The 24166-nt window shown below is 35.5% G+C and overlaps 1 protein-coding gene across 1 annotated transcript in view; it reads right to left on the bottom strand.

The window, feature by feature from the left end:
- pot (zona pellucida domain protein papillote) overlaps window positions 1-14426 on the bottom strand; it is a 179145-nt gene extending 164719 nt beyond the window's left edge. Inside the window, exon 1 of the mRNA XM_081764456.1 lies at window positions 13872-14426. The gene's annotated coding sequence lies outside the window, so the exon portion shown is untranslated. The remainder of the gene's footprint in view (window positions 1-13871) is intronic.
- Between the last annotated feature and the right edge of the window lie 9740 nt (window positions 14427-24166).

Genomic DNA, 24166 nt, shown 5'->3' with positions numbered 1-24166 from the left:
AAAACCTCGCTAGAAGCAAGATAGGGTCTAATGTAAATCATTGCTTTTATGTAGTTTTAAATGAACTTTTCAGAAATACATTATATAAGACTTCTCGGAACCCAAAATAAGTAACGCGCTCACGTTTTTAGTATGTTTGGTTCTTCGTTCGGTTTAACATGTGGATATAGTCTCCATTAACTTACAAGTTAGAAAATGTAGGTCGTTAAACCAAGGTACAGTAACTGGTTCAAATTGGTTCATTTCAAGCTAAAGCCATTGCTTTTCGAAATAAGATAGTGGCCTCGCGTAGCGTAGTCGCTAGCGCTCTCGCTTTTGGTGCGTGGGTCCCCTGTTCGATTCCCGAAGGGGATACTCGGCCGAAAAAATCTAAAAGGTTTTCCCTGGGTTTTCCTCATTCACACCAGGCAAATGCCGGGATGGTAACTAACATAATAGTCCCAGAACGTTTCCTTCCTTTCCCATTCATTTCTTGACCTCCAATTCTCTGGGCGGTGTGATCGCAGAGGGACATCATCCCTCACACGTCCGACGGGCTAACATGGACATAGATGCCGAAAGCCCAAAAATCTAATTCCTAATCCCTTTCGAAATCAGATTTTCATAATGCCTGGGCTATATGGACTTTTTTTTTTTTAAAGAGAAACGATTTTTGGTCATTTTGGTCATTCTTTAACGTGTCCAAAAATGTCCTGAAGTATTCAGTGAACAAAAAATGTCTAGAGTGTCCTAACAGTGGTAAGGAAGTTCGAAATATACATGAACTTTGGAAGTGTCCAACGAGCACACGAACAGACAGAAACAACTTTTAAAACGTGTTAGGAAACTTTGCACAACTATACGATTTTTTTAATAAAAACTCAATTAAGTTAGAGGTAACAAACTCGCACTGTTGTAACGACATAGTGTAAAAAGTTCATTCTTATTCTATTGACACAGATATTAACTAGATATTTAAAGTGTATAGAATATTCTGGATAAGCGAGAATTGGATATAAGATCAAATAATAAGTGTGCTAATATATTCATAGCATGCATACCAACATATGAGAAACCTAGATTATCATTATTATTATTATTATTTAATGTTTCAGTTATGTTATGTTATTGCTACAATTCAGTGTCCATGGATTTGTGCTTAACTATAAAAAGGGATTTTTTCCCCTTCACTCAAATCATTCTAAAAAATAAGTGTTCGGAGTTTACAAACAAACAAAAAAGACTATTTTGGTTATTGTTTCACACAACCAAAAATGTCCTGAAGTATTCTATCAGTGAACAAAAATGTCTAGAATGTATCCTAACAGTGGTTAGTGGGAAGTACCCTAAGAGTGTTCAAAGTGTGCCTGAACTTTTGATGTGTCCAATAAGTACACGGGTAAACCAACGACTTTTAAACAATGTTAGGACACTTTAGACATTACCATTTATCCATTTAGAATTTGATTCTGCCTGTATATATATATTGGACACATCAGAAGTTCAGGTACACTGAACACATTTATGACACTCCCCACTAACCACTGTTATGATTCATTTTAGACATTTTTGTTCGCCGATAGAACACTTGTGGGTTTCTTTTGGACATATTGAACACTCTTAGAGCAGTATTAGGATTCATTCTAGAGATTACTTGTTCACTGATAGAACACTTCAGGATATATTTGGACGCATTGAACACAACCTCTATTAGGATGCATTCTAGACATTTCTTGTTAATTGATAGAACGCTTCAAGATATTCTTTTTACATATTGAACACTCTTAGAGTAAATCCTATTATCCACTCTTAGAATACATTCAAGACATTTTTGTCCAGATAGAACACTTTAGGATATTTTTGGACATATTGAGCACTTTCCCATTAACTACTGTTACGATGCATTCTAGACATTTCTTGTTCATTGACAAAACACTTCAGGAATTTTTGGATATTTTGAACACACTTAGGACAGTTCCTCGTCTTTCTTAGCCTAACAGGCATGGTCGTGAGACGTTCAACTGAAAGATTTTATCATTTCATTTCTTAGGACAGTTTCTATTAACTATTATTAGAATGTATTTTAGACATTTCTTGTTCACGGGTAGAACGCTTCAGGATATTTTTGAACATATTGAACACTCAGAGCAGTTAGAGTCCATTCTAGAAATTTCTTGTTCACTGATAGAACATTTTTGAACACTCCTAGGATAGTTCCTCGTCTCCCTTAGCCTAACAGGCATGTGAGACTTTAAACTGAGAGATTTAATTTCATTTCAAATCTTAGAACAGTTCCTATTAACCATTCTAGACTTTCTTATTCATTGATAGAACATTTCAAGGCATTTTTAGACACATTGAACACTCTTAGGGCAGTTCTTATGAACCACTGTAAGGAAAAATTCGAGACATTTTTGCTCATTAATAGAAGACTTTCGAACATGTATGAACACAGAACTTATTAACCACTGTTCTAGACATTTTGTCATTAATAAAACACTTCTGGACATTTTTGAACACATTATACCTAAACCCAAAGTGTTTCCACTGTTGGAATACATTCTAGATATTTTTGTTCGCTAACAGAATATTTTTGGACAGTTTTCCACTAACCACTCTTAGGATGCATTCTAAACATTTTGCTCACTGATTAAAGATTTCAGGACATTTTTGGACATATTAAACAATTATCAAAAGTCATTTCTAAAACGATGTCCAAATAGTGTTCAAACATTGATTTATTTTTCCAGTGTATGATATGAATGTTTTATTCTTTAAGGTAAGGTTGCACACTTCAATTATCTCGGCACATGGAGTAATACTTCATCCCACAGATATCTATTTAGCAAAAACTGGGTGAACCCATGATTCATATGAACAAGGATAAAAGGATAGAGTAAATCCCTTTTCCACCCGATCTCGAACTTGGTCTGTTTACTGACTACGCCACCAGGACTCTGAAACTTTTGTATTGTATGAATCCAAAGGTTGGGCGCTAGGAATGATGAACACAAGTTCAGAGCGTTCAAAAAATGAAGCATTGACGAAAATTTTCGGAGTAAAATTAAAGATAACACAGAAAAATACACCTAACGTTTAGTTTTGCACTATGTAGACATCACCAAATTGATTGTAAGTTATTAGATTAAGGTGTCTGAAATGGACAGGGTACGTAAGTCACATCAGGAATATGCCAGGAAAGGAATGAATAGAATATAGATTGAAAGAGACTCTTGGTTGGCCCGAAAAAAAAAAATACGTTCCAAGATCACGTAGTTAATAACCACAACAAATATGGCAGAATATAATGCAGTGACAAGGTTTTGTCTTGCAGCTTTAAACCTACGATTTTTTCGTCGATGTAGTTGATAAACTTTCGCGCCACATTGTCTGTTTTTCTCTTAAGTAAACATCTTCAGTGTTACTGGATACACGCTCACCCGTGTTCATTGAATAACATAACCGTTATGTCCGTATTTAGCATATCCATGTAATGTCTCAATGGCATACGAGAAAAGAAACAGATTGTTACATTAGCACATTTTCAACTCACACATATCGTGATAAAAGAGTTGCCTCATTCAGCTATTATGATTTCTGGTAGAGCTAGAAAGTAAATTCTCCTTTAAATCCGAAGTTATATTAATTTGCTTTTAGCTAAATTTGCATTATAATCTTACTCTGCGTTTCTGTACAGAATGTCGTGTGTCTTTGTCCAAAGGAAAGAAACAATAAGAAAAAGGGACTAAAAATGTTTCTTGTCTTGTTGCCGCAACCTGGATTTAAGCTTCCGCTTTCCATTCTCATGCTCCAAATCTCCTCATTTCATCTGCATTGTGTTTCATGTACCGCAAAACAATTCCAAATATTTCCTTCGTCTTCGTCTTTTCTCTCTTCTTAAATGAAAAATCAGATCAAAGCTGCCCGAGATGAGACTCTGGTAGGGCAAGATTTTTCAGTAACATGTACACGGAAACTATTACTCATATGAAAGAAAACGGAATCATTACATATTTACAGTTAATTATACATTAAAAAAAACGTTTTGAGAGAATGACTGAAATTCAGCAAGTTAAAATATGTAGAAGATAATTTGAAGGTGTTATAGATTTCAGAGAGATATGGCCTGACTGAATATATATAATGTTCTACAAGTTTAATTTTTAGGTTTTTGTATTTCTAATCAGGAGTTCGTTAGCTAATAATTGAAGTAGACACTTGTTCTACAAATCGAATGATTAGGGTTTTGTACTTCTAATCAGGAGCTCGTTAGCTAATTATTCAAGTAGACTTTTATTCTACAAATCGAATGGTTAGACTTTTGTACTTCTAATCAAGAGTTCATTACCTAAATATTCAAGCAGATTCTTATTATGCAAGTCGAATATTTCTAGCCGGAAGTTCGTTAGCTAATAATTCAAGTAGACTTTGGTTCTACAAGTAGAATGATTATATTTCTGTATTTCTAATCAATAGCTCGTTAGCTAATTATGCAAGTAGACCCTTGTTCTACAAGTGTAATGATTAGGTTTTTGTACTTCTAATCAAGAGTTCGTTTGCTAATAATTCAAGTAGATTTTTGTTCAACAAATTGAATGGTTGGGTTTTTGTACTTTTAATCAAGAATTTGTTACCTAATAATTCAAATAGATTCCTGTTCTACAAGTCGAGCGGCTAGGTTTGTTTCGCAGCAGGAAGGTGCTAATTTTGAATCCTGACTGGAAATTGTCGAAGTTCTTCCTCTCATTACGAGGACAATATCTTTAAATATCGGCAACTAGTGGACTTTGTTCCCAAATTGCTTGTGTGAATTAACCTTATTCATTATGCCTATATCTTAATCAGTCTGAAACAAAATTTGCCTCTAAATTTATGTTGGACAGAACAGTCGTATACGCATATTTAGATAGAAATACAATATTAAGTCAAACCAAGTATTCGTTTGTGATATGACGATTTAAAGTATTATTGAAGAATGGCCCTCACTTCTGATGCTAGGAGATTATGGTTCGATCACAGACCACGTAAGTTTGTAATGGACATCTGCTCGTGGATTTTTTCGAAATTTTTCAGCTTCCTCCCACATTTAACTCCATCATCTCCTTTCATAGTCATCACTTTCACTAATTATCCCTCTCCTATAATCGTGAGACGTAAAGCTGAAACATTTCGTTTTTCATTTGCACTCGAAGATTTGTTGTTTCAACTTTTATATTGTCACTGGAATAACCATTAAACGTATCTCAGATTTCATTATTTAGGACACAGGCCGGTAGGTCTCGTAAAGTTATATAAGGTAAGGTTCGTAACTCAAAATAACAATTTTTGAGATACTCTGGTTATTCCAATGACGAAAAAGGATTTTTCTATATTATTTAGTTTATAAAATAATCAAGCTCACTCAGCGGGCGCCCCGCCGTGGCTCAGCGGTAGGGTGGTAAGACACTCACCTCGGGCGGTGAGGTTCCTGGGTCGATCCGAGCTCGCGTTAAGTGAGCATTGTGGTGAATAAACACTGTGTGTGAGTGGGGTTCCTCGGAATTCTCCCATTTCCTCCTACTTTCTTCATTCCACTATTTTATTTATTATCATCATAACCGACTTCTCTCTTTCTTTAGCTTCGATACCAGGGCGCCGATCTTTGGGGCACGGACCCCCCACTGCTCATGTGGGCCCCCATGTATTTTTATGAATAGGTATTTTTTATTGTTATATGTATTTTTATGAATATATAATATATGGTACACTTTGAATTCAATTTGTCTTAAAATCCTCATATATCATATGCCTTCTTAGTCCCTTGCCTGCAACCACACACACACATCTGAATGCAACCACCCCCAAAGTTACAGAGAAATCGGTGCCCTTGCCTCGGTGCATAATTATGAAACGTTAAATTGGAAATTTCAATTCATTTCATTTGATAAACTCACTGTCCCTTTCTCTTCCCCTACGAAAGCACAAAGGAATGAAGTTTCAGAGAAGTGTTCATAAATGTCTCCAAATTTCTTGTCTTCAATTACCATCGTGACTCCACTTACACAAGACTGATTATGCTTTCATTATAGACATTTTACTACCACACGTCAGTTATTGTTCCTACCGTATAAATAAAGCCACTATGACATTTTATAGTTAAAAAAACAACAGGGCCCTTCAGAAAGGTTTTTATTTTGAATGCTAATAGAAAACTATTTATCATAAACAAATACTTCAATTATATTGTATTAGAAATTGTAACTTTCTACATTGTCTATATGTAATTGACAATTGTGCAAATATTCCCAAATAGGCTATGTTAGACACACGAGCAAACATTAAACAAATCGACACGATATATGCTAGTAATTACATGGGACACAAGGAAAGCATTACACAGCATGTAACAAGCTTTTGTAGTATTATATTGTAAACATTAGTGCAGAGTTATATGTATTGACATTCTGTGTGAGCACTTTCACTTATTGCCGGTAAAATTGACAGATTTATTTTTATGCATTTTATTTCCTTCTTCATAAGATAATCATTGTAATCAGAAGGTAAGTGATGTTATCTCTTGCCAAACTAACTTTCACTTCAATTTATTGCCATTTTCATTTCGTTTTTTTAAATACTTTTTATTATTATTTAAGAAGAAAAGACAAATTATTGATTGTGTTTTGTTCGAATGTGACTGTCAAGTGGAAAAAAAGAAGTCAAGCACGTTCTGGGACTTATGAGAAGTCCTATTGCATGAAAAATATTTTTTACCTTTCAACACAAAAATGTCAAGAAATCAAAATGGCTGAATTCCTATTGTTCTAATCTCTATGCATCTAATATTGTTTTGGTTGATAGCATTACTGAGAGATACCCTCTCTCAACTCATATATTATTAATATATGTATTTTTATTTTAATTTGCCATAAATATAACTTGAACGTTTGCTTTATTAACTTCTAAATTTTCTTTTCTTGGTTGAACTGAACTGGATCAAAGGGCTGCGGTGTCTCAGTGATAGAGCGTTCATGTCTTGTGCATGGGGTTCCTGGTTCGATCCCAGCTCGCGCCAAGTAAACTTTATGGTTGACAAACACCGTGTGCGCAGGTTTCCTCGAAGTTCTCCAGTTTCCTTCCACTTTATTCATTCCACCATTTGGTTCATTGCTCATCACCACCGTCTTCTTTAGCCTAGCCGACATAACTGTGGGACGTAAAAATTAAAGATTTCATTTCATTTTTACGAAGCATTTTATGAGTCTTTTTCTCACCTCTTTATTTAAGGTCCCACAAAATAATCTTTTCTGCCTCCTAAAGAGTTGTTTCACCATTTCTATCCTTGCTTTTATTTCGGGCAGCATAACCGTGGGACGTAAATTTGAAAGATTTCATTTCATTTCGGGAACTGAATCAACTTTTATCTATGGTACACATTTTCATAATATTTTGGTTTGGAAGGGATATTTTGGAATCTTTTCTTACATGCAAGTGTGTTAATGGGAACTACGTAGAGTCGATTTCAGCAGCATTCTGATTATTGAACAGTGATTAAAAAAGAAGCATGTGTAAAAAAAAAAAGTAACTGTATACAGTAAAATATGGTTCTGTTCATTCAACACTCTGTACTATCTTTGTTGTGTTAAATTTGGACACATGCCAGGTGCTACTTAAACTTCACGGGATTTTGAGAAAAATTGTTAAAATGGAAGTGGTTAAATGATCTAGCTGACATGTTTTTTTTTTTAATCGGTGACAACAAGAGAATGAACATCATAAACAGCTAGCAGGAGTTCTGCTAATGTAAATTATGTCAGTTAATTAATATACTTACAAAGTTATTTACGTGAAACATAACAGAAAACATAATAAACTGTATGCGACTTGGTGTAAATGTCAAATATACCATGTGAAGTTTTGTTCATAGCTAATTATATATATATATATATATATATATATATATATATATATATATATATATATATATATATATATATATATATATATATCTTTTAAAGAAGTCAATACAACTGTCAGTTACATATTTGTGATATCTACGCAAGGCAGTTATGGCTGCTACAAGCTACAACTCACACGCTAAAAGTTACAGTAAACTGTATCATATTTATCTCAGCAATTTGAAGTGGCTGTGGTACCGTTTCTTAGTCATTTTCATGAGCATAAGAAAGGCTTGGCTAATCATATGAAAGCATATGAAAGCCTTTCCTGAGCATATGAAAGGCTTGAAGAATAAAATTTATCAATATTAGTACCTTAATGGCTTCCGATCATCGTGCTAGCTGGGATGTTACTAAGGACGCAGTCTACATTGCATCAACACCGTGGTGTTGATCTTATTTCCGCGTTTTTTCTTTCATTCATCTAGTTTTTTTTAAACACCACCAATGTTGAGTTGAGTTGATTTGAGTTTAGCGTCCCGTTCAGCAGCAAGGCTATATGAGACGTGCACCTACTGATTAACGTGGAATCCGAACCACATGATCTCTCGCCGGGAACCGCCAATGTTATTTATCATATCGCAAAACACCAACTCTGCATCAAACCGGTAACACCGGATCTGTGTTAACCGTAACACCAGTTCCTTGGTGTTGAAATAATACGTAAAAGTGGTAGTCATGCTGGAAACACGGTCCTGTGTTAAAAGTGAGTTATTATTATTATTATTATTATTATTATTATTATTATTATTATTATTATTATTATTATTATTATTATTATTATTATTATTATTATTTTCTTTGTAGTATTATTTGGCATTAAAAGAATGGTTAGTTGCATTGGTGTTTAGAACCGCTGTGGGATGTGAACATAAGATCTAAATGGGAATTGAACCCGGGTCTCCCACATCAATAGCCACGAGGAAGCTCAATTGACAGAAAAGTATCAAGAGTAATGGTATCTTCAAATTAAAATGATGCTGATTAATTATACAACCTTCTTGGTTACGAGTAAAATATTCTGGTTATTATGTAAATCTTATATTTTAACTTTGCGTTGATTTTTGTTAAATAAGCTTCTCATTAAAGGTAATTTGGTATCTTAATGATACAACACCCACTTTTTGTGGGAAAAGTTTTTGGTTCGATACTAAGGGATGTGATTTTTTTGTAGTGAACATCGTGCCCGGGGCTTTTCCTGAGGTTCCCTCATCTCCTTCCACATTTTTATGTCAATAATTATTCCATAAATCGTTGACTTTCATTAATTACTTGTCTGTTTTACTCCGTAGGGTATATAAGTGGGACGTAAAACTGAAAATGTTAAAATTTTCACCCCAACATATTTTTATACTGAGGTATATTTGGACCAGTTGAAGAATATTCATTTCTGATCCAAACAGTCACTGATAACCTTGCGTTCTATAGAGTTTCCTCCGGTTTCTCCGTTACTTCCCACAATCTTCGTTTATAATGCCATCAACATAATTAATATTTTTTGTTTCTTTCTTTTCTTTTTCTGGGAAAGAAGAAAAAAAATCTTATTTCCTTAGTCATGTAAGCACCAAAGTTAAACAAACTCACTTTCAATATTTTGAAAGTTAATCACATTTTCGCAAATGATGTTTTCGGAGAATTTATGATTCATTCAAAAAGCCCCCATGTTATCTTACGTAAACATACAGCAACATAGGGAAATCTTCACAAAACTAGAAAGGAAATGTAGTTTTGTGCGACACGTCATGAAAAGCAGCCTAATGGAAAATAAAATAATATATTTTCCGCCGATATTTGGATATATAGGGTGTTTCAAAACAACACCGACAACGTTTAGGAGGTGATTCCTGACACCAAGAAAAGACGAAAAATAAAGACCAACCTAGGTGCAGAAATGCGACATTTCAGAGTTATAGGCTGTCGAAAACATGAAAAAAAAATGAACTTTAAAGGTCCATAGCTCTAATACTAGGAACCTGCCGTAGTCGGGCAAATACTTCACTTAGATACTAATATGTGCACTATCCAAAAATTCATGTTTCAGAATCCTAAGCTACTCACACAACAATTTTTATGGAAGGAATTTGGCTACGGGCATATAATTTGAATTTGCGGAAGTACCACAGGATTCTGAAACTTGGATATTTGGATAGGGCACACACTAGTTCGTAAGTGAAGTCTTGACCCGACTATAGTACGTCCTATATAGTATTGGAGCTATGGACCTTTAAAGTTCATCTTTTCATGTTTCCCACGACCTATAACTCAGAAAGAAAGCATTTGTGCACCCAAGTTGGTCTATACTTTTTGTCATATCTTGATATCAGGAATCACCGACAATACCGACAATACCAAATGTTGTCGATATTGTTTTGAAACACCCAGTATATTATTATTATGGAAGCAAATTTTAAACCTAAAATGATTCCATACTTTCGAAAATCAAATTTTTGCCTTAGTCCCACGACTATACCCTTTAAGCTCAAGAAGGTGAATGATTGTAGAAGAATTGGTGGAATGAGAATGAGGGAGAATCGAGAGAAAACCATACCGACACGAACAAGTTAGTCAACAACAAACTTCGCATCTAATAATTGATTTTAGCTTAATTTTCCTTCTCAACATTGATTCTACATGGAATGAAAAGACTATTTATAATCGAACCTAGATCGTTACTCAGTAGTCCCGAGCCGATTTGTTCTACCAGGGATCGAATCTACGACAATAGGCATGGAGAACAATACCTACTTGGCCACGAACCAACGTTATGTTCCCTAATTTAATACGAAATATCGGTAAAACATGTGAAAACATGTAGTTGAAGATAATTACCCGTGGTGTTGCCCAAGACATGTGACGATAAATATAAAAAGTATGCCCCGATTTCCCTCCCCTAATTTCATTTACAAGTTATGAGAATTCTTCCGCGTCACGAGCAGTGTTTCTTCCAGACATGTTTCTGGAAGGGACACTACCCCCCTCCCCCCGAGCTCTGAGAGTCCTTCTCTGGAGAAAACCAAAATAATACATCTATAACAACACATACAGTAGAATAGTAGCGTATGAAAACAATATGTGCCCCTCTGAATACTAAGTGTGCCTTCCCGGAACATTTTTTTTCTGTAAGAAACATTGGTCATGAGAGAACCACGAACGTTGTGACATAATAGTTAAATCATATTTATTACTGGAATCAGGGACGTACGCAGGGGGTGGGTCCTGGGGATCCGGACTTCCTCCGAAATTTCGACTTTTGTGTAAATTTAGCCTACTTTTAGGGGCAATTTTATGAATTTTAATATAAAATACCCTCATATTGAGTTTGGACCCCTTCCGAAATAAATTCCTGCGTACGCTACTGATTTTGGAATATATTATGTGATGACTTGCTTATTTTTAAACGCAGATAAATACTCTTGATAGTGTTCCAATCAGTTTGCCAATTTACAGTTTTTTATACTATGAATCAGGTCCGAATCCAAGGGGGTCTAAGGGGGCCGGATCCCGTAATTTTTTACCGCTCCCCTAAAATTTTCACGGTAGGCTTGCAAATGAATTATAGTATGGTGATAAACTATAATATTTTTGGATCGGCCCCCCCTAACTTCTACCGCCCCCCCTACAGTTTTAGGCTGACTACCGGCCTGCTATGAATCATGTAACTTTGAAACATCGTTTGAAATCTAAGACTAGGGTGAACTAGTGATGCCCACGAGAATCGCGAAATTACTGATCTCGAAAACAATACGAGAATTTTTGTTTTCCGTCCCCTCAAGAATGTAAAAAGGTACCGTATTTTTCGTCTAGTTTTGGGAACGAGAGAATGAATTTTTCGTCTTATGTGCAACACTAGTCGTGTTTGATCTTATACAGTTTCGTAATTTGGAACAGCTTTCTTTCTTCTTTTTTTTTTTTTTTAAAAAATGAAATGAAATCTTTAAGTTTTACGTCCCACGGTTATGCCGGTGAGGCTAAAGGAGACGGTGATGATGAGTGATGAGATGATGATGAGAGATGGAATGAAGAAAGTGGGAGAACCCCGAGAAAACCCACGAGCACGGTGTTTGTCCACCACACAGTCCACACGGCGCGAGCTGGGATCAAACCAGGGACCCCAAGCACCGGAGGTGAACGCTCTACCACTGAGCCACCGCGCCTTTTTTTTTTAAATCTCAATTTAACTACAAAATGTTGGTACTGTTTTTACAGACGACATTTGTTTCGTATGAGGCGTTGCAGATAAAAAGGGCAAACATAACGAAAGGTATGTGCAATTTGAACGCTCGGAAATATATATGAACGCTTATTTTGAGCGTTCAGAACGCATTCTCATACGCACTTCCCAGTTATTTACGCAGGAATTTGTTTCGGGAAGGGGGGCGGTTCCAAATTCAATAAGAGGATAAATTATATTAAAATTTGTAAAATCACTCTTAAAATTAGACTAAATTTACAGAAAAGTCAGTTAGGGGTCACGGTGGCTTAATGGTAGAGGTACCTCTGTTGCGTGGGGGGTCCCTGGTTCGATCCCCGCCCAAGTAACTTTGTGGTGGACAACATCGTGTCTGTGGGTTTTCTTGGGGGTACTTCTTCCATCATCCTTCATTTGTTTTTAATCGTCGTCTCCGTTAGCCCAAGGAGCATAATTGTGGGACATTGAACTTAAAGATTTCATCTCATTTTACACAGAAGTTGGGATTATGAGGGGTTCGGAATCCCAGGATCCACCCTTTGCGTACGTTCCTGGATCTAGGGATGCGCACGAGACAAGATTTGTGGCTGTCTCGTCTCGAAAATGTGCTGTAAAAATGATGTCTCGCCTCGAAAAAATGTATATTTTTCTATTGGAAGAGCCGTGTCTCGACTCGAATGTTGTCACGAAAATCCTGTCTCGACTCGTCTCGTGCGCATCCCTACCTGGATCTTCCTAGTTCATAGAATAGAATCCAATGAATGCATGGTATTCATTACTCTATTGTTCTATTAAGTTCGAGAGTCAAACACATTTTATTTCATAGTGTATTCATAATTCAAATTATTGTTTAACTATTGTGCTCTTTATAATACAAAATTTAAAATTTATTCCAGTCATTAGCTAAGGATTAGCTACGTCAATGGAAACTTGACCACATGATATCAAAAGGTATTATTTCTGTATTTGCCTGCTAGGACCGTGGAAAATCTTACGAAATGGCTGTCATTGGTGTTTTAAACAGGGCTTCCATATTGCTAAGAAATAACCCTAGTCACTAGCATATATATTACTTGATAATCATAGAAGAAGTTCGCAATTTGTGTGAATTTTTTTCTAGGTATTGTAGAATCAAAGAGATGTTCTCCACCTAAACACTAAACTATTTAGGAGAAAAATTTAACCACGACCAAGTTAAAAGGATACTACATAACATCCACCTCCCTGGCCCAATGGCTAGCGCGTTTACCTTTGGTGCACGAGGTTCCGGGGTCAACTCTCGGTGGGAAAGCATCGAACGCACGACAGTGATTCAGATCCCACTTCAAACAGAAGATCCCGCTTCAAACGCTGGTTACAAACGACATAAATGTTAATCAATATTATACAATTATCTTCAGTGTCTCGGATTCAGAATTGGGAAAAGGAGCCTATACACATTCACATGTATTTCTTCTTTAAAATAAAAATGGTAATTTCTTTAAAGTGCTACTTTATACAGAATAAATTTTCAGCTCTGTTTACAGGGAGTGATGATTGACAGGCTTTAGAGTGAGATTGTTTGCAGGGGTGCCCATGAAATTATTTGGAGGAATATATTTTTTCATTGAAAATGGTACAAAATTGGAAAATGGTAAATTTTGGGAAGGTTGTGCCCAAACCTCTTGGGGAAGGGGATGAGGAATGGGCACCCCCTGTTTGTATAGTACTAGATCCGCCCCTATGTATGTGAAAGATATTTGAGTTTTCAGAAAATAAGTTGTGCCTACCTGTTGGAGAATGTCCTCTTGGTATTAAAAACTAATTAACACCACAAGATTTAATCCATCAGTTAAACCAACCAACAATTTTTTATTCAATCAGTCAATCACAATGTTATCTAAATATTAGAATTATATATTTATTTATTCACTGCAAAAACAAAAGAAACTAAGCACAGTAAAGAAAAGACACACAGCAACGGAAAAATTAATATAGCCACAAATTATTCCAAACTATAAATCAACATTCATTAACATGTGCACATCTCACTGTTGTTTTTGTTTACATTTTTTGTTTTGTTTACGATAAACACTTGGAACTGATCCACACACACTTATCAAACGCGCTTCTTCGGCATTGCTGTTCTTATTTTAGGAAGAACGCAACAAACGCTTGGGTTCCCGCGTTCTACCTGCGCACACTGTCACGGCTTCTAAACCACTGAGCGAGTGAAAAGCTTTGCTGCCTCCATCGGAATGGTTCGAGTTCGGCTCCTTTGGCTGTGACGTCACACCAGGTGCTTTTTCTTCACTCCATTCCATGCTTCTACAATCAAGGGAGTGGTGCAGGAGGGGGGTTCATCACCTGAAGGGGTTAGGATCTCGCTTTAGATTATTTTTTTTTAAATCTAAAAAAAAGTACTTTCTTTTTCAAGTCTCAGAACGCATGAGTCTCTTCTGTTTTATACTATAAAACGACCAAAAGGAAGGCATTTAATATTAAGCACAATATTGGTTACTCTTTCCGGTCCAGGTTTCTTCTTTCTTTTCTTCTATTTTAATTCTCAGCACAAACACATACACACCTGCGCGGTAGGACTTGAAATCTTAAATATGTTTACTTGCTAAGTTTACAGCCCCTTCCCTTTTATTCTTATGTTAGCATCTCACGCTTCTAGAAAACATGATGGTCATGTATATAAAGGTTAGCGACAGAAAGAGATTTTTTTTTTACTGGGGGCATAGGCATCCTTAGCTGGTTGTTGACACGTAATTTATATACATCTCTTGTGTACGTTCATTTTTATCCATGCCTGTTCTACACGTCTTCTTAGGGTAAAGTAATGTCTCGAACGAAGATGCTCAAAAAGAAGGATTAGGGAAGAAAAGAAGTTGTAAACACTGGTTTCATCTTCTCTCTACTGAATAGATGCGATCGTCCTAATCCCGAAGTTAAGCACCTTGGGCCTCATACCGCATCAATTTGTGTCAACGCAATACAAAATTAGCGTTTCAGATTGTAATAATCGGCATAGCAGGTTTATAATTGCTTATATTATTGCCTTGCGCTCCACAAGACCGCTACGGAATGAGGCTCTTTCTCTAACTGTTGATAAGCACTATGTTAGGTAATAGTCTCGGCATAGGGCCTAGTAGGATCTTGGTAATTTAATATATATTGTTCGGCCAACATATATATATATATATATATATATATATATATATATATATATATATATATATATATATATATATATATATATATATATATATATATATATATACAGTGGAGTCTCGTTAATTCGAACTTGGATAATTCGAAATATTGGATAATTCGAACAGAAGTCCATTCCCCTTGAAAACTGTATTGAAAACAATAGTAAAAAATCGTGGATAAATCGAACTTTTGAACCTATATTTTGGATAATTCGAAGAAAATACAGCTGAAAATTTTTAATGTTGGACAGATGTAAACAGAGAAATACAATTTTAACGTGTTTTCAGTTATCCAAATGCAGCCATAAGGAAGAGTAATACAAAAGATAAATAGAAAATCTATGTAATGATAAAGATGAAGGTGAGTTGGGGAAGAAGTAAAGATAGAGAACGCGTGCCAATCTCATCTTGTTTCAGAATTGGTTGAAAATTTAAGATGAATTATTGATAGTCAACCAAATGTTATTAATATCGTATTCCACGCAATACATGAAATTCAAGATTTATTGACCGTACAGAAACAATCAAATTTAAGCAAATGAGGTTTACGACTTCTTAAAAGTGAGAACAGAATATTCAAATTGTTACTGCTATTTAATTGTTTGGGCTATTCAATGTATGTTGTAGTGTTGTACGTAAATATATTTTCCATTGTACACGTAATTTGAATTATGTGAAGTCAATGTCGTTTGTTAGTTTGCGGTATTCGATCACGCAAATAATAAGCTGCTTTAAAGGTAAAGTCTACACCATATGAATATGTTTTTGATGCACAGTACTTTGTTTTGTTTGTTGTTATATATGTGAAAATGAATGTTATTGGATAATTCGAATTTTGGATAATTCGAAGTTTTTTCGTGTCCCCTTGGACTTCGAATTAAAAAGAGTTCACTGTATATATATATGTTGGCCGAACGTACTTTTAAAAAAAGAGTAGCTAACCAACAATTTCCCGTCGCTTCTTCAACACATTTACTGCATTTTCAATCGCGATTTCACTTCTTTCATAAGAGTTACTACGCTGGGAAATAAATTGGTTAACTAATGTTCGGCAAGGTGGTTCGGCTCGGTTCGATAGGATCATCATTGGCTCTTGCCTAGGCTTCAATTTTTCACTGATGGGCCAATACTTTTTGCTATTAGAATTTATTTGATTTGTTGCGGCTTGTTCAACGTTCATACATAGCTACTTGCCAAAGAGAGTGATTAGAAAATCTGTTGTGGTATAGCAATAAACAAGGCCTATACAAGTGACGTTAAAGAGAAATTTACGTACTACCCCTCCGCAAGGGCGCACGCACACCGAGAGGCCACCGGATCCGGACCCCCTTCCCCCGCCAAAAATTTCGAACTCAACATATATTTGTACAGTTCGCGGCATAGAAAATGTTACAAAAAGTTTAAGTCCAAATTACCAATAAACAAAAAAATAAGTCCAAATTACTTACAAACACTTGCGGAGTGTGCTTATGCATTCAAAACACACATCTCGATCGACTTAGTGCTCCTTGTATCCCATCCAACTCCTCCTCTACTCCTTTCCTTGTTCAAACCAGTCTATGTGAAGTAATATACCATTTCCATTCAGACAGAAAAAAAAAACAAGAATCAAGTTTACAAGCTTTCTAGCTCTAAAACCGTCTCTTTCATTCGTTTGTTCTGAAATGCTTTTGTAGAGCCTGAATTAAAAAAATGCCACAAAATTTTCCGATAGCTTCATAAACGCCTATGGAAATTGTCAATCACGGCAGTAGCTTTTGTGCTTCCCAAAGTCTGAAATGCGGGCACAGACCTCTATAAACTACTGACTGACACAAATGATTATTATTTAATGATTAATTTAATTTCCCAGCAATTGCAAGCAAATGTTCCAGGGTCGTCATTTGGGCAGAACATGAGGGTGTAATTCCCCGCTTCTTGAGTGTGATAAACACACATTGTTTGATCAAATATATAGTAAAATAGTGAAGCTCTTATCTCGACGGAGATTCCCCCGAATACAATCTAAAATGACGCTTCTTTTAGCAACAAACCTATAGAATAATGATAGCACATTTCTAGAACGCTTACATTTGGTTTCCAGAGTCGAAGGTTTGATCCCAAGCCATGTGCGTTCATAGCGGACGACATTGAAAGAGAGAGATTCAAATATGGAGACAGAGGAGGATGATTTAGATATGCAAATTTAAAATTGGAAAGAAAATGGTCGGACAGCACCCATATTTTAACGAAATGTGTGATTTTTTTAAACAGAAGAACAAATGTTTCCGAACTGCAAAGATCAAATCAGATAGTTGTCGAATTAAAGTGGAAACTGTTTTTAGAGGATCAGACGACTGCGAAGAACGAGAAGGATCTTAAGATCTGCGGAATTAAGAATTTAAAGAAAAATTTCAGCTTCCGAGACGGGTTTCGAACCACGAACCTCTTTGCTATCGAGGCATGATTCTAGCCATTCAGCTACGGAGTATTCTACGCAGTCGTTCATATACTTTTACTTTAGCTACATGAACTCCTTCTTCTTCAGGAACACTTTTTTAAGGCAGTAAAAGTTTGTTACAACTGTGTTAATTGAATTATATTTGATAGAGCTGTCTGATAAAGTAGTGCCTAATACTCAGAGATATATCATCTTTTGCGAAGCTCTTGTGGAAAATGAAAAAAAAATCACCGTAAACATGTTAGACTTCTGAAAAGAAAAAGTAAAAAAAAAAAAAGCAACGGAAATGCGCATAAGTGTCACTTGGATGCAAACCTATAACTTTAAAAGCAAGCGTATTTACGTCATTACGTGTTAGTTGAGTGGTTAGTATAAGGGACTTTTACGTGGATGGTCCTAGGTTCGGATTCCGACCGATTTTATTGTTTTTTCTTTTAGCTACGCTCATACTGTGCATTCCAGAAGTTCAATTTTGAATTAAATATAGTCGCAGCTAGTTTAAGCCGAAATTATTTTCAAATATGAGATTTGTTATTACATGCTTTTCTTTAACTTGCGATGCTTTAACTATCTTACAACCTTAGTTTAACCCATTTGCCGACGTCAAATCATGAGATTTTGCACAGTGACGACAATCGGGCAGTAATACAGCATTCCATTGTTACTGTAATATGTATATATCTTTAGAAATTTTTGACTCAGAAAAAATGTACAGTAGACCGTAAGATGCAACATGAACTCCTGGAGAAATTTCAAAAGAATTTAATATACGTATAAATTACCATCTGGAAAATGTACCGTGGGGTGAGGGAGGTAAAAAACTGAAGCCATTCCTGTGCACTCTACCAGCTACAGTTGAGCTATGTACATCGCGTCGAAAATGCATGCTTTACCCCAGGAGGACATCCTAGGGTTCATCTTCTCGATGCCTAGCCGTGTTGCAGCAGGTCTGATTGCCCATGGTGGGCTCACAGACCACTGACCGTCACCATGTATTATCCGCTTTTGCCATGATGTCACACGTCGCACGTTACGATAAGCTTAATAATTTACAGCTGTATGCTACCTTATCTCCCTCTTAGTGTGGCATTTTTAATAACGAGCAGTGTATTTAGGGTATATCATACATGCCAATAGAGAGAGAGAGGGGATTGAAGAAAGACGAAATGTCGTTGTAGTGCTTTTGTGCGTGACAGATACAAACCTATACTTCTTCAGTATGCCTTTCACATTTAACATGACCATAACACGTAGAATGTTACCAATGATTTAAATAAAAATCTTCACTAGTCTTTTCTTTTCTTCGTCCTCAAAGAACCAGAGTTACCAAAGTGCATTTACAAGTAAGTATACAGAGTGTATCTTGAATACTAAAGAAAAACGCATGCATACCTTCACTCCACTCTCAACAACATGGAAAAATGATTATATTCTTGTTATTTCTTTGTCATGTCCACGTAATCAATATGTAAAGTGCATTTCTATGAAGACTTCTAAACCAGAAGAAGAAGAAGAAGTAGAAAAGTTGACTTGTGATGTCCACTATCCTGTCAATGTACTACGTGAAAAAGAGGATGAAAATAAAATGTTCCAAGAACTTTTTTTGTTTTAGTTATCTACCAGAACATAAAAATGAAGTTGATACTCCAAGAGCTGGAACTGGTTTCGGTATCCGTCCACTTCAATCTTGCACTGTATTTACTTTTAATGTTAACATTACTTGGGTTCATGCTTCTATAAATATAAAATCATTTTTTTTTCTCTTTCTATAATGAACCTGTTTCTTTGCCATTTAATATTTTTCTTTCAACTTGTTTGGCAAATGGCCTTGAAAAATGTCACCTTGTCAAGACTATTCATGGAAACTTCAGTGGTGCGTAAGCTTTTTCTCCTTTTTTTTGGGGGGGGGGGAGGGATAGAGGTAGGAGAGGAAGATGGGAAGTGAGATGGAAGATGAAATGAGATGAGATCCAATGTGTAATTTTTTTTCGTTATTTTTCCATTGATTAGCGCGCGAATACGCAACTTTTGAGCACTATTAGAATTCGGTATTCGAAAATTTGATTTTTTCGCTCACCCTAATGGTCATGTGAAACATACGATCGATTTAATTTTAATTTATGTACACATATACAGGGTATGTATATACTAAAATTAATTTACTGAAATTTACGGTACGTTCTACAAATATGGTTGTATTTCTCTAAAAAAAAAAAAAAAAAAAAAGTGCAGATCCTAGAAAACACAATAACTTGTCGACATCACAAATATATGGCTCGATCTAATCAGTACAAATCTTAGAAAATTAGAAATCAAGATAGAATGATTGTTTTATTCTCTACACACACACACACGCACACTTACACATATATACAGACGTCAACCTATACGTGTCACAATGTAGACATGTTATGCATGTATTCATCAACCTTGTAGCTTCTGATAAGATTAATATGGAACAACGTGGGTTGAAAGAGGACATTGATGCGTTCTGAGAAACGTACCTGAAGGTACTACTGGCAACATTTCAAGAAGAAAGATATATTGCCAAAGCTGAAAGAAGCATATACGAGCACTTCCTAGAAGCGAGAGAAGTATTAGCAAATTGTACATATAGAGAATTAAGAATTCTTGCTGTAACTTTTCGCAAGCGATTTTATTCACGAAAACAAACGAAATTAATATATGTGAATTAATATTTTCTTGTTATGTGTCACATACCATGGAGTAAAAGGTACATAAAATGAGCCGTGTTCAAGTTTTTATAAAAGTTACACAAAATTGCCTGAGATACAACATTGTAGTTTCACAGATCTTCGCTTGGTTCCAAGTAAAGGGTATACCCGGATAAGGGGGTAAAAAGTACCCTTACATGGATTGCTGTGATATTTATACCAAAAGTACCGGTACACTCATGTCCAAAATTATTGTCGTATGTCTATAGATATGTTGTTGTAGGAATATAATATGATAACGAATTCGCCCAGTATTTCTTATAATGTTAGTCTGTGTATAATCGGAAAAGACATGCAAGTAGTAAATTTCAAGTCAAAAGAGCAGTAAATAATAACAATAAAACGAAAATAAAATTTTCTTGTCCATTTAGGAACATTTTATTTTACCCATTATAATTTTCGTATTTATAATTCTTTTGCTATGAAATTTACCACATATATATACATTTACCGATTATACACATAGTATCAGTATTAAAAGTATCCTGCAAAATCATTATCAAATTATATTCTTACAAGAACACAGTTATAGATATGCGACAATAATTTTGGACATGAGTGTACCTCATATCCAAAGGCAACTTTGCCCAAAAAATGAACTTTAAATTCCTTCGAATTTCGAACTTATTGTTTAAAATTCGAAAATCAAAAGGAAACGACTGAAGTTACGAGGACGAAACAAAATATGTATATTTGAAGTGCCTTGTTGAAAATAAGAAGCAATGTATTTTACCCTTCAAATTTCTAGCGAAAAGCAATTCAAAAATATTCGAATTCAAATACTTTTGCTTTATGTTTGAATGACCATACACACACACACACAGACACACAGACACACACACACACATATATATATATAATCCGGTTATCAATTTGTGTAAAAAACCCAAGATTTTCCGTCCAGCTACAACTGACGCCAAAATAAGACAAAAAGTATAGACCAACTTGAGTGCACAAATGCTTCCTTTCGGAGTTATAGGCTGCCGAAAACATGAAAAAATAAACTTTAATTAAAGATCCATAGCTTCAAAACTATGGCACCTTCCATAGTCAGGTCAAGACATCACTTAAGAACCAATGTGTGAGCTACCCAAAATTACACGTTTCAGAATCCTAAGGTACTCACGCAACAATTTTTATAGAGGGAGTTTGGCTACAGGCATAAATTCCGAAGTATTCACTAACTATCTCTATAAAAGTCATTGTGGAAGTACCGCAGGATTCTGAAATTTGGATATTTGGATAGGGCACATACTAATACCTAAGTGAAGTCTTGACCCGACCACGGTAGGTCCCATGGTTTTGGAGCTATGGACCTTTAAAGTTCATTTTTCGGGTTTTCGGCAGCCTATAACTCCGAAAGGAAGCATCTGGGCATCCAGGTTGGTCTGTACTTTTAGTGTCATCTGGTGTCAGGAATCACCTCCCAAACATTGTCGGTGTTGTTTTGAAACACCCTCTATATGGGTATATATTATATATAGGGATAATCAAAAACGTTGTTTCCTGTAAATCACGATTTAAAATATTGGTATCCTACTAAAGCAGACTGAAAATCAACTGCACTAATGCTCTGACACTGTTTCTGGAAGAGGCACGAGTATGAGCGTGTTATATTTACACGTAGAACCATTCAGGACGAGTCAGAAACTCAAACTCAATCACCTTTGACTTCTGACAGTATTAGTACAGACAAAAAAAAAAAAAAAAAAAACTGCAATGCGGGCTGCATATCCTCCAGTCTCGTCCAACTTTGGTTTTCCTCATTTTACCCCAAGTTGCACCGCGAATATCAAACCATGGTCAAAATATATTATAGGTGGGTTGGTGCTGCTTCTATGGTAAAAAAATAGAATGTGATCACTCAAACATAAAGTAAAAATATTTGAATTCAAATATTGTCGATGCGCTTTTCACTAGAAATTTGAAGAGTAAAATACATTATTTCTTGTTTTCAGTAAGGCACTTCAAACAAAGTATATTCATATTTTATTTCATCCTTGTAATTTGATTCGTTTCCGAGATATGAACTTTTTTTTTAATTTTCGAATTTTCAACAATAACTTCGAAATTCGAAGCAATTTGAAGTTGATTTTATGACCAAAGTTACCTTTGTATATGCGGTACCTTTGGTATAAATATCACAGTAATCCATGTAAGGGCACTTTTCACCGCTTTACCCTTTTAATTACGTAGAGATTGGAAGCGCGTCGTGCATCACAAGCTCCTGCCACCTGGCAGAAAGATTGATTCGGATCTGTACTGTAGACGATTAGCACCTAGCAATTCAAAAGAGGCTGTCGGAACTGATCAACAGAAAGAGGTCGTGAACTAAGCTGACAATACCAGGCCGGACACATCCTTAACAATCTGTCGGAAATGGTGAAAACTTGGCTGGGAGATTAGAATGCATCCATTCTTATAGCCTGTCCTTTATTCCGTCAGACTTTCGTTTCTCTTTCCGTCTCTGCAGAACTCCCTGATGCTATTATTATTATTATTATTATTATTATTATTATTATTATTATTATTATTATTATTATTATTATTATTATTATTATTATTATTTGTGTATTTGCATGTGTGTGTGTGTGTGTGTGTGTGTGTGTGTGAAACCACGTGGCACAATTCTTGACCAAAAATTACAGAATTTGTATAGCGACGAGATTGTGATGTTGCCAGGAAAATAGCAGAAGGTCATTGAACAAACGGATGCTTCATACTGTTATTTTCAAATCATTATAAATGTGTAGGGTGGCGCTGATTCGACTGACACACTTCAAACTTGAATATCGCGCAGATGTAAGAACTTATACATGTTGACGGGGTGGGAATCGAAAGAGGAAAAAACGCTACGTTATATGATCAGTCGCAATGGAGCATTGGAAAACATAACATCGTGTTACCTCAGTTCGTAGTTATTACGAAACTAAATCTGTGCCAGAAGTGCGAAACTTTAATGTTGGTCCACATGGCGAGGTTTCGTCTCGGAATACCATATTGTCCTGGGTGAAGAAATTTAAAGAGACTGGTAGTGTATTGGATGTGAAATATGGAGCTCGAAGAACAGTATGAATTCCTGAGAAAGTGGAGATACCAACATTAAAGTTTCATCTATGAAAACGTTGCACTTCTGTTACTCAGTCGGTTCGGGACCACCTTGTATTATCAATTTTAATCTTTAAAGGGTCAATACTTTTGAGGCAACCTAATATTGTCTTCAAATTTTATCTTACATTCACTTAACAGTATTTAAGCACCGGGGAGAGAAACTGATTATATTCAGGAACTCATAGAAAGTATTAAATCCGAAACTTGAAAGGTAAATGTGTTATTGTAACACACCTCACAAAAGGAAGTGAAATTACATAACCAAAGAGAGATACTTGCTAATGAATAAAAAAAAAAAAAAAAATGTAGGCTACCAGAAGTGCACAGCTGTGTGTTAATGGTCACTTTGCATTAACATCGAGAGTGATTTTGTTAAATGCGTTTTCCTTCCTTTCCTTTCTGTGATTTTATTCTTTTTTCCTTTTCCTTTTTTTTTAAATTGATCTTTGTACTTGAGTCGTGAGACGGAAGAGAAACACATGGATTCAACAAACAATCTTGTACTTTTTAAGCCAAGTGTAACACATTATATTTTTTCTTTACTTTACACTTGTTTCTGAAAAATATTATTTGTACAATGT

The sequence above is a fragment of the Thermobia domestica genome, chromosome 7 (assembly GCF_964235325.1).
Source record: "Thermobia domestica chromosome 7, izTheDome1.hap1.1, whole genome shotgun sequence".
Classification (NCBI taxonomy): domain Eukaryota; kingdom Metazoa; phylum Arthropoda; class Insecta; order Zygentoma; family Lepismatidae; genus Thermobia; species Thermobia domestica.
Note: the sequence above shows the minus strand (reverse complement) of the source record. Positions and strands in the feature narration are given on the sequence as shown.